The following is a 12,872-nucleotide window of genomic DNA, read 5'->3' as shown; positions in this document are numbered from 1 at the left end:
TATCTCTCATACTTCCCTGCATTAGTAAATCATTATTCTTTCACAACTCAAAGTGTATTCTGTGATTCCCAATTTTGAATATGAACCACCTTCGCCTGTATATTAGAATGACGACAGCGACTATTTGTGCCGGACCGGGACCAAACTCTGATTTTCCGCTTTACGAGAGCGGTCGCCTTAACCGCCTCGGCCATCCGAATACTAATCACGGCCAGATCCCCAACGTCCATATGCCATCGTCCATGTGTCACAACCTACAACCTATTTCTTGAGAGTCGAGGGCCTGATATTGGCGAACAAAGACAAAATGGCAGAAGTACGGTCCAGTGCACATGCATACTTGTCCTAAGAAACGTGGTTCCGTCCTGTTTAATAACACAGGCACCGTCACTTCAACTGTATTCTGTCGTCTGATCCCGTCTCTTAGTAAAGTGGTGAAGTGCACCTCTCACTGCCGGTAATCGTGATGTGATGGCGTACTTCGTCAGTGGAGTGTTAATGTATGGTGTTGTGCCGTATGACGAAACATCACGTGTCCATATTTCATAGATGACACTCCTAAAGAGGGATAGTTTAGCCCGTTTTCGAGCTGAAACTTACTTGTACACCTCTTATAATCTGTCAAATAATGCGGTATTAGAATGACGGAGGTCCTGCTCATAATTTTTATTGTTGCGAAATGATGACTAGAGGTACAATTGGTGGTAACACACTTGGTTTCACGTTTCTAAGCCTCATAAGTTCCGGAATATGTGGCTGGTAAAGGATAACAAGGGTGTCACAGTTTCTGACGCAAGGCAGCGCATGTAGTACCGTATTCAGAGCAGGGGTTGCTTGCAGTGGCGCCTGTATCCTACCGTAAACATACCAATATCATGACGGCACGCTCTACCTTCAGTGTACAAGTGTCTCCTAATTGGTCTGCTGCACTGCTCTCATATAGTAACGTAATTCACATAACTTGCCACATTAAAACCTGTTTTCTTGTGGATTGTTACATTTTCAGTCATCTAGTCGATATGCCGGCCTTCAGCAATGAATAAAAACTAGATATTACTTTAGTTAATGGCGAATGTCACAAAAATAAAACAGCAGGTGTGACAATGTATGCTGAACGCTACCCTCTAACATTCTGCGCGGTGTCTGTTCGTTCTATATCGTGTCTCCCTACCACTTTCGCGCAACGACGCTGTGAGCGTGTTTTTTAGGGAATTGACTAGTTTGAACCTGGGACCTGTTGCTGGTAAGGAGACGCCAGACCACACATGACATGTAGAGTTCAGAAGAGTTCAGTGAGACTAACGATGATATAACCAAATACTTAATGATTTCAGCGTCAGCTCCACTGCACTCCCTGTAAAAGAATCTTAATATTAACTAAATTTAGTGGAAGGGGTTCAAGGCTTTCCTATTTTTAGTTAGCTGGTAAAATAACGTCGAAAAAGCAGTTAAGTTTACCATTGGAAATTTTATGCTACTCACAAAACATTGTTTATAAATTGCACTATTGATAAAAGGAAATGTTTTAATACAGGATGGTAAAAACAGACTGCGTTCAACAAAAATGTGAACGAATATTCCCTGAATGGGTTTCCAAGTTCTACAATGGATCGAAGGATGACCTATGCCATATCACATCTATAATCTAGGTTTAAATTAAGTTTCACAAAAGAGAAAACTATCAAAATGGTCTACAGTGACCCTCAATTATCTTTAATTACTTAACTAACTTGTGGTAAATTACAGTGGCTGATGTGGCTTCTCAATAACTATATAACAGAAAAATCATCGCGTTTCAGATTTTTACTTCAAGTGGCAAATGTGAACACCATGAGCTTTAATTGACGATCAACACTAGTATTACGCAAAAAGGTGATGTAACAGATGAGACTTCTGCAGTTCTAAGTGAAGCTTTATGCGCTCAAAAATGCGGCATCGCGTGCGTTTATTACCTTGTCGGTGTTCGTCAGGGGGCGGCAGGGCAGCACAGCTCCGTCCAGCTCGCCCTCTCCCAAGCAACTCTCAAGCAACTCCCTCCTAACTTCTCCTTACTACAATTTACCGAAGTTGGTTTAAAAAAAAACTATCTGGCTGTGTTTTCATCTGACCAATCAGGGTCTCAATGTTAACCTTATGCTCCGTCTACAAAAATTCTGTCTCTCCAATGAGAAACGTTATACTTTTCGTGGTGGGGCAGTGTTTTTAAAGTTTGCAACGTAACAGAGACGCGAAAAAGTCTCACGCTAAAATTTGCGGGTGGTGTGGCCCTTTTTGTGTTATCGTAAGATCTATACTGTTCTTCTGGAGGGCTCTAGCTTTTAACATGGGCTGGGGGGTGGTCCTAACGTAACAGCGACGCGAAAAAGTCTCACGCTAAAACTTGCGGGTGGTGTGATCGTAGCGGTTAGCTGGCGACGTGGGTGTCCGTCCCTTATCGTAGGGCCTTCTCGCTTAACACGGTTCTGCTCTCGGCTTCTGTTCTCGTTTCTCCCCTCAGAACTGCGTCTGTCTCACGGTTAGAAGGTATGACATGCATTTAGGCATTCTTGTGTTAGTCTGCGGTATTCCATTTGCTCACTCGTTACTCGTATTACTTTGGTTAATTTAATGTCACGATTTATTCGGAGCTATGTGACAAACTACTGGATTTGCTTATGATGTCAGGGTTTTCATGGAAGGTGTTGGATTTGCCTGACACCTTACAACCCAGATCGGCGGTGTCCCCTCCAATCATCGGCAACAACTGGAAGACACTCACGGAAACAGGAAGCTGGGCCCCCACAAAAGGTCGACGTGCAACGCCAGCGGCTGGCAGTGGAAACGAAATTGTTCTTCTGGCTGCTGTAGCGTCCAATCCTGAGGTGGGTGTACGAGAAATTGCACGAGCTGTAGGAATAAGCCGCAGCAGTGTATGCAGAATCTTTCATCGGCATCGGTTTTATCCATTCCATATCTCACTGCACCAAGAACTGTACAGGAGTGACTTGAATCCCGCATTGCATTCTGCCGTTTTGCACTTCAGCAGTTGCAAGGTAATCCAGTATTCCTAAGCAATACATTGTTTACGGACGAGGCTTCATTTGCATCTACATCCATACTCGGCAAGCCACCTGACGGTGTGTGGTGGAGGGTACCTTGAGTACCTCTATCGGTTCTCCCTTCTATTCCAGTCTCGTATTGTTCGTGGATTGAAAGATTGTCGGTATGCCTCTGTGTGGGCTCTAATATCTCTGATTTTATCCTCATGGTCCCTTCGCGAGATATACGTAGGAGGGAGCAATATACTGCTTGACTCCTCGGTGAAGGTATGTTCTCGAAACTTCAACAAAAGCCCGCACCGAGCTACTGAGCGTCTCTCCTGCAGAGTCTTGCACTGGAGTTTATCTGTCATCTTCATAACGCTTTCGCGATTACTATATGATCCTGTAACGAAGCGCGCTGCTCTCCGTTGGATCTTCTCTATCTCTTCTATCAACCCTAACTGGTACGGATCCCACACCAGTGAACAGTATTCAAGCAGTGCGCGAACAAGTGTACTGTAACCTACTTCCTTTGTTTTCGGACTGCATTTCCTTAGGATTCTTCCAATGAATCTCAGTCTGGCATCTGCTTTACCGACGACTAATCTTATATGGTCATTCCATTTTAAATCACTCCTAATGCCTACTCCCAGGTAATTTATGGAATTATCTGCTTCCAGTTGCTGATCTGCTATATTGTAGCTAAATGATAAGGGATCTTTCTTTCTATGTATTCGCAGCACATTACACGTCTTCATTGAGATTCAATTGCCATTCCCTGCATCATGCGTCAATTCGTTGCAGATCCTCCTCCATTTCAGTACAATTTTCCATTATTATAACCTCTCGATGTACTACAGCATCATCCGAAAAAAGCCTCAGTGAACTTCTGGTGTTATCCACAAGGTCATTTATATATATTCTGAATAGCAACCGTCCTACGACACTCCCCTGCGGCACATCTGAAATTACTCTTACTTCGGAAGACTTCTCTCCATTGAGAATGACATGCTACGTCCTATTATCTAGGAACTCTTCAAACCAATCACACAATTGGCCTGATAGTCCATATGCTCTTACTTTGTTCGTTAAAGGACTCTGGGGAAGTGTATGAAACGCCTTGCGGAAGCCAAGAAACACGGCATCTACCCGGGAACCCGTGTCTATGGCCCTCTGAGTCTAGTGGACGAATAGCGCTAGCTGGGTTTCACACGATCGTCTTTTTCGAACCCATGCTGATTTCTACAGAGTAGATTTCTAGCCTCCAGAATCTAGCCTCCAGAATCATTATACTCGAACATAATACGTGTTCCAAAATTCTACAACTGAGCGACGTTAGAGATATAGGTCTATAGTTCTGCACATCTGTTCGACGTCCCTTCTTGAAAACGGGGATGACCTGTGCCCTTTTGCAATCTTTTGGAACGATACGCTCTTCTAGAGACCTATGGTACACCGCTGCAAGAAGGGGTGCAAGTTCCTTCGCGTACTCTCTGTAAAATCGAACTTGTATCCCATCAGGTCCAGCGGCCTTTCCTCTTTTGAGCGATTTTAATAGTTTTTCTATCCCTCTGTCATCTATTTCGATATCTACCATTTTGTCATCTGTGTGACAATCTAGAGAAGGAACTACAGTGCAGTCTTCCTCTGTGAAACAGCTTTGGAAAAAGCCATTTAGTATTTCGGCCTTTAGTGTCATCCTCTGTTTCAGTACCATTTTGGTCACAGAGTGTCTGGACATTTTATTTTGATCCACCTACAGCTTTGACATGAGACCAAAATTTCTTAGGATTTTCTGCCAAGTCAGTACATAGAACTTTACTTTCGAATTCGTTGAACACCTTTCGCATAGCCCTCTTCACACTGCATTTCGCTTCGAGTAATTTTTGTTTATCAACAAGGCTTTGGCTTTGTTTATGTTTGCTGTGAAGTTCCCTTTGCCTCGTTAGCAGTTTTCTAACTCGGTTGTTGTGCCACGGTGGCTCTTTTCCATCTCTTACGATTTTGCTTGGCACATACTCATCTGATGCATATTGTACGATGGTTTTGAACTTTGTACACTGATCCTCAACACTATCTGTACTTCAGGTAAAGTTTTGTGTGGAACCGTCAAGTACTCTGAAATCTGCTTTTTGTCACTTTTGCTAAACAGAAAAATCTTCCTACGTTTAATAATATTTCTATTTACGGCTGAAATCAACGGTGCTGTAACCGCTTTATGATCGCTGATTCCCTGTTCTGCGTTAACTGTTTCAAATAGTTCGGATCTGTTTGTCACCTGAAGGTCTAATATGTTTTCGCCACGAGTCGAATCTCTTTTTAACTGCTGAAGGTATTTTCAGACAATGCACTTGTGAGAATCTGCGGAACATGCACTACTGGTCCGTACAAAATCCCCACTGCATTCGCCAGGTTGGTCATCAACGACAGTAGCGTGTCAATGTTTGGTGCGGTATCATTGCTAACTGTATTGCAGGTCCATATTTTTACCGTGGAACATTGAATGGACAGCGATATGCATCATTTCTTCAACACACACTAGCGTTCCTCATGGAGGATCTAGGATTGGAAACTCGTCTACCAGTTGTGGGGCGGTGGTTGGAATAATTGTTAATATTCCTATTATTTATTTAATGCTGTTGTTTGCGGTTCTCAACACTGGCTCTCTAGCTGCAATATTGGCAACCAGAAACTGATTAGCAAAACGTGAAGCCTGTAATTAGAATTCCTAGTGCCCACTTCATCTGAGAAATACATTTATAGCTACAGCTTATAGCTCTGAGGAATTAGGAGATTGTCTGGGATTCATAATCAAAAACCATTCTCTCTAAAATGTTCACTATATTCTGAAAGTCACAGACCAAAAAGAATCCACACAATCCAACTACCAGAGCAGTTCAGAGTCTAATGCGCTGATGCAACTATAACTGTTCAAATTAAATGTTTAAGTGAATGCTCGCCATAATTTGATGATAGTGTTCATCAAACGCCACGCTAATAATGGTAGAATGTCTGTCCTGCGGCGGCACGTGAAAATACGACATACGCAAACTGAAGAATGTCATTAACGTCACCCAAAAATTAACACTTCAATAGAAAACGATTTCATGGTTACGCGTATCCCGAGTAACTTATTACTGCATCGGAGGCTGTTTATATCAACGATACCGACGCGACGCGACTCCTGGCACAGGTGGTGCGCTAATAGGCGTCTGGAGAGAACTGGGGCCTTTTCTCTCTCGCGCAGCGTTCTTACATATAAAGGCGCGGTGTGGACGGCTAAGGGAACGCCTGATCAAATCTGCTCTACCGACTAGCCGCTGGGCTAGTAATGCACCACTTTTCAGTTATCGAATAAATCATTGCTTCCTTTGCTGATGGCCGATGAAGCTTTCAATTTAACTGTGCAATCAGCACACAAGTAAGTAATCATAATAAAACTCTGACGTGGCTAACTCAAATATTTTGGGCGAGAGATTTAATTTCACTACACGCAGTAGACGAGCTCCGAACTTGCTCTTTGGAGATACGCTATAGCTGTAGTTTTATAGTTCTTCTGTTGAAACTTCTCACATTTTTGTGATTATAGCGGATCTCCCTTCTACTTAAATTTAAACATTCTAGCTTTATTTATTCACCTACTTAATCTATCTTGCTTCCTTAATTTCTAAGACAAAAACCAGAAAATCATGAATTTCAACTAAAATTTTAATTTGTGAGATCCAGAATAGTGTTTCTACTAAATTATTATGCAAAAGGAATCTAAATATAAATTTTTAAGTTTCTAGCTCTTTTCTGTTGCGCCAATGATTTTTACAGAAAAACATCCAAATTTCGAAAATGGTTAAAGTTCTTGAACTGATATCCAACACATATTGATTTAGTATTACTCCTGACATGCTAGAAACGTTTCAGGTTATTTACTTGATTTTTAAAGTACTGCGCAACATTTATGACGTAAGAGCTAGTTACAGCGGACTAGGCTGGCACACAAAGGAAAGACTGATGTGAATTTTATAAGGCGTGGGTATGCTGCTTCCCTACACAGTGTGGTTCCAACATGATGGATGCCCCACACACAATGCAAAAGTTGAAAGAGACGTTCGATATGCGACATTTCCAAGTAGGTGGATGGGGCAGGGAGGTACTTTGCGATGGCCAGCACGGGTCCCCCGACCTGACGCCATTACATTTATTTCTCTGCGGCTCAGTGAGAGACAGAGTGTATCAAGAATCTCCAACGACAGTAGAGGATATGCAACATCGTATTACTGCGGCGTGTGCGGCAATATCTGTAGAATCTCTACAATCTGTATTACACTCTCTCGTTACCCGTCTGCAAAGGCATATTGATGCAAACGGAGGGCACTTCGATCATACGTATGTTGACGTGACACAGTTTCATTGGTCAAGATGTGGGTGTATTTCGCCCGCATCTCGTGGTCGTGCAGTAGCGTTCTCGCTTCCCACGCCCGGGTTCCCGGGTTCGATTCCCGGTGGGGTCAGGGATTTTCTCTACCTCGTGATGGCTGGGTGTTGTGTGCTGTCCTTAGGTTAGTTAGGTTTAAGTAGTTCTAAGTTCTAGGGGACTTATGACCACAGCAGTTGAATCCCATAAAGCTCAGAGCCATTTGAACCATTTTTTCTTTTTTTTTTGTGGGTGTATTTTCTATGCTGGACGTAACGCACAACAATACTGTTTCCGTGGGCGACAGGGCACTAGTAAATGTGTTTAGCAAAGTGAATTCAAGTGTGTTATCTCTAATCATCAGAATCGCCAGAATAAACTTACATTTGCAATTTGAAAAGCGGAACTTTGCGTTGGACGCGTTGTTTGTTTATTCTTGTGTAGTGTGCATACCTGTCCATTGTGTGAGCCTCTGACACAGGCAGCGTGACGTGCACGTTTGAGTCTCAGAAAGTGCGTTAGCTGTGCGCTTCATTTATTTGAAGCGTCAACTTCGCTTCGCAATTTCTCGGGATGTAATTGACATATTGGAATGCAACCAACGCCACTATTTTTGTAATTTCTCATGCTATTGATTCAATACGAAATAATAGGGGGATGTCTATTTGAAAATACACAAGTTTGTGTTGAAAATAGTATTTTTTACGTTTTAAAATTTCGCGTAGTATTTGGCTTCCTAAGCCCCTGCCGTACGTTCATGCTGGTGAAAACCGTTTTTGAACATCTATTGTTGTTCCAGATGTATTTGAGGTGGCAGAGTTAGGTGAGACACCCCATATACACTTGTTTGAACTGTTAGTAGTCCATGCCCCACTTTCGTAGACTACAGAAATGACTAAGTAACACTTAAATTTATATTCAGTAATAACAAAGTTTGGCGTTTCAGAGAGGTTACAGGTATGAATTCTTCTGACTATCGTAAGTGAACCACACAGATTTTACGCGAGTGACAGGAAACCCATATTCAACAAAATATTTTACGTAATTTTGCTAGTCAACATACATATACTGTGATACCCAAAAATTTAAATACGTATTTTGGAATTTCTTTTTGCAATAATCGTGGAGGGAAAATAAACCTTCCCGGCCGCGGTGGTCACGCGGTTCTAGGCGCTCAGTCCGGAACCGCGTGACTGCTACGGTCGCAGGTTCGAATCCTGCCTCGGGCATGGATGTGTGTGATGCCCTTAGGTTAGTTAGGTTTAAGTAGTTCTAAGTTCTAGGGGACTGATGACCACAGATGTTAAGTCCCATAGTGCTCAGAGCCATTTGAACCATTTTTAGTCAAAATAAAGCTTATTTTTTTTTTTTTTTTTTTTTTACTTTCCGTTATTGTACTCATCTGGGAACAACATGTATCTTGCCCACATTTGTGTATCAGTAAAGGCTACAGCGTGTATCAGAGTCACGCACATGTCCCGGTTTGTGCTTGTTTATTTAGGAGCAACAGCCACACACTCTTAAAAATTTATTGTATGCATTTTGTGGCCCAAAATGGGTCGAGGAAACCACCAACTGAATAAATTAATTTGGTAAAACTCTGACAGTGATTGCGATATTGAATTTCATGACACATATGTGGCTTTTGATGTACTTTGAAATTTATTTCTCAGCGACTTGCACAAAACCACTGACACGGATAACGATGCTTAGAAAAACTTATACGACGTAAGCGAATCAGACTCGGCAGCCACTGAAAGTAAAAAAGATGTTGAAGTATGTTAAATCAGAATCCGTCACAAGTCGTTGAGGAGCGTTGCTCTAGTGTCGTGTGGTCTCCCTTCGTTCGGCGATGGCGCATGCGCAGTAGCTCTTTCCCGCTGAGTGGGTGCCCCTCCGATATAGCTTTCGTATACATGGAAACGGTATTTACAGCAATCGATGGCCAGAAGGAGGCGATATAATGCGTCACCGCCTGCCGCCTGCCTCCATCGCCTCCCCCCCCCCCCCCCCCCCCATCAGCCCCACAGACTGCAGAGGCCAGTATTAAAACGGAGCCGTCGTCACACCGCCTGAAGACCCAGCGAAACGAAATGAAGGCGGCAACTGCACGAGTGCTCACAGGGACCACAAGAGACGCAAATATCACCGATCTGAAATAGTCCGGAGGCGCACAGAATACTTGTTTGCAGTAATAGGCTTTTTCTGGAAGGCTGCTAAAAAGTCAACAAGCTTGTGTTAAGAAGAAGAAGGAAAATTTATAGTAATGTATTGTCTGAGGGGTCGTTAACTGCCGTAAGATATTTGAATAATTCCATTGTGCGCCCTACAGCAACACCTGCTGTTTTTATTTCTTTCCCAGCAACCGATCTCGGTCTACATTGAAACTACTTCATGCTGTCTGTCTTCCTAAATAATTAACATTGCAGGGACAGAAAAAGTTTTAGTGATACTCAACGTGAAACGTGATCAACCGAGCATCATACAGAACGTATCCTTACAATTTAAACACTTTATGGTTCTATAAACTTGCGAAAAGTCGCTTGTATAGTGTCACATGCACTTACAGTAACTCCACAGAAAATTCATGACGTTATCAGCATGCAGTTTTATCGTTTCATCATCCTCATTCGGAGACAAGAAGCTTGTAAGGCAAAGAAAGACAAAGGTGAACAAACCAGAGTGTAGGAACCTGGCGCAGTCTTCCTGAAATGAGGTTTAACCGAAACTGATTTAGTGTAATCAAGACATACGTGGCCGAACTATCGGACGAAGACCTATAGCTCTTTTGTCTGAATTAATCTAGCGGAATGTTCAATACCCCCTCTTTCCTCAGGCATTACTCCTGTTATACCGTTCTGTCTTACATGTCTGGTGCATGAGTTTAATTTCTTTCCAGTTCCCTCCACCTGTTACTAGGACTCTTAATTATTTTTTACTACTGCCGATAATTCATTAGCATTTAGGAAGCTCTAATTTCTTTCATAATGTGACATGGTTTCTTCCTTTATTTCAAAAAATATCATCTAACTTGGTTAATCCCTTTGAAGTCCAGAATTCGCCTCATATGTGTATTAGTTCTTGTCTGGTGTCCTGTAGCCAGTCGTTCTTCTGTAAAATCTCATCTCTCTAAGTGGTAATGTGCGTCCAAGTTCAACTGTTACTGTATAAGGATGCTTGCCGTATAGTTTAAGGCTAAGTAATGCCTTCGTTCCTCAATTTTTATTTTGTGTTCTGTGTATGACCCCAGGCATGTAATTGAACCCTTCTATTTCGTTTTTTTTGTAACTCTTGCATGTGAACAAGACTAACTACGTTCATATTCTCGGGAAGTACTGACTGTATCACGATGATCTATTACAACTTTGCTTGGGATAGGATTGTGAACTTTAACAGTCGTAACTGTTGTTTTCATAATGCAAATAGGTAAGTCTAATACTTGGCATTAATATATAATTTATTAGTGCGTTTTGAAAGGGTGTAGTCGCTGTCTGCAATACGAATAAGATCGCCACTAAGAATGTCAATAAATAATTTCAGTCGTGAAGACTGTGACTACAATACTCTACTTCTTTAAGCCATTTCTCACCTCATCTTGAACTTACTTGGACATACGTGATGAAAACTATCAGAGACCAACTGTAACCTTGTCATTAACCTAAAATTGATCTTCTGTAAAAATTTTCTTTCAACAAATGGGAACATTGTGAAGTCTTTCTAAATGTGCTGGATATTTCCCACAATATTCTGCTATCTGCGTTGTCTAATGCTTTCACACTGTTGCTGAACAGAAAATTTAGTTCCCACTCAAATTTGTATGCCTCTCAATTGTTTGTCCGTTGTCAAAGGTGTAGTGTTAAAGGAACCCGCCCTTCCTTAGCCGGATTTTATCCTGCAAAAGCATATTTTCTAAAATTACTCCGATACTTTTTGTTATTATCCTCAGAAATATGTTACATGCAGTACAGAGCAGAGAAAAAGTCCTGTTTAGCTCACATTACTTCCTATACCCTTTTTCAAATGTAGGTTTTAATACCGTTAATTTCCAGTCATTTGTAATTTATTTCTTGTCCAGTATTTTTTAAAGAAGAAAGGTAACCTCATCTCGCAAGACGTGATGCAAACGTTATTTGACGAAATCTGAATGGATGTTGTCGCTACTTCGCGAAATATTAATATAAACCAATGAAGCCTACGAATTATCTGGTGATTACTTACTTGGTGATCGCTTTGACAGAAGCATAAAAAAGTTCTTTGACGATCATAACATAGTGGTGTGGTGCGTCCTACATTCATCTGGTTGTGGTGGCCGTTGCCGCAGGTCCCCCTGACACAGAAGGAGATTGAGTTTTCGTTTTTATAATATTTGGAGTACGATCTTAGAATCTTTCTACAGCCAACTACCTCGGGTTACTTGAAGTTCCATGCACTAGATGTATCACATGTATATACACATATACAGAGGGTTCCTAAAAATGTGTCCACTGTTTAAAAGTCCATAACTTGCAAACTACTAGACGAAGTTGTCTCATTTTTGGTGAAAGTGTAGCTTAAAGTCGAAATTAAAGATATCCCTCTAGGTGTTTGAAATGGTAACCATTAACATCGACACACAAAAGATGCCGCCGAACTGCAGCACGAACTACTGACTGCAACGTGTTCAATTGGATATTTGCACATTAATGTACGATGGATTCTCTTAGTTCATCCAATGCGCGTGGCTTTAAACGACGTCCTTTAGTGTTCCCCACAGGTAACAGTCCAGAGGAGTTAGGTCTGGGAATCGAGGAGGATACTCCACAGCACCTCTACGGCCTATCCATCTTCCTGGCAGATTTTCGTCTAGATACGCCCTAACACGATTTTGGTAGTTGGCTGGTGCACCATCTTGTTGAAAGTAAACTCTTCCGTCTCCATACAAGTCTCAGATGGCAGGTAAAATGGATGTCTGAAGCTTCTGAAGGTACACCTTACCGGTAATTGTGCCGTCAAAGAAGAATGGCCCAATCAAGACCCGGTAAGACAACCCACACCACACATTTACTCCCGGGAAACTTGAGTGACTCATTCCAGTTTCACGGGCACACTGTCTCACAGACTTCTGTGGTGAGCGAGTGAATTGTTGAAGCACACGACGGGAGTTAGCTGGACTTGTTACTGTTACAGGTGGTCCAGATCTTTGTTTGTCTACATCTCTAACACAGCCTTCGGCTTCAAATTCGTCTCGAATGCGACGAATCGTTAAAAGTGTCGGTGGCTCTGTTTGATACTAATTTCGCCATTGCCGTTGAACCTCATTAATGTTTTCGTAGTTAAAATATCACTTCAAAACTGACTTCCTTTCACCGACTGTAAGCCTTGCGCCAGCCATGTTTACTCGAGTAACTAGGTGCAACTAAGAGCAAAACACTGACCATCTGGCAACTGTCATCTGACAAAACAAA

The sequence above is a fragment of the Schistocerca americana genome, chromosome 1, assembly GCF_021461395.2.
Source record: "Schistocerca americana isolate TAMUIC-IGC-003095 chromosome 1, iqSchAmer2.1, whole genome shotgun sequence".
Classification (NCBI taxonomy): Eukaryota; Metazoa; Arthropoda; class Insecta; order Orthoptera; family Acrididae; genus Schistocerca; species Schistocerca americana.
This window is presented reverse-complemented; position numbering follows the sequence as displayed.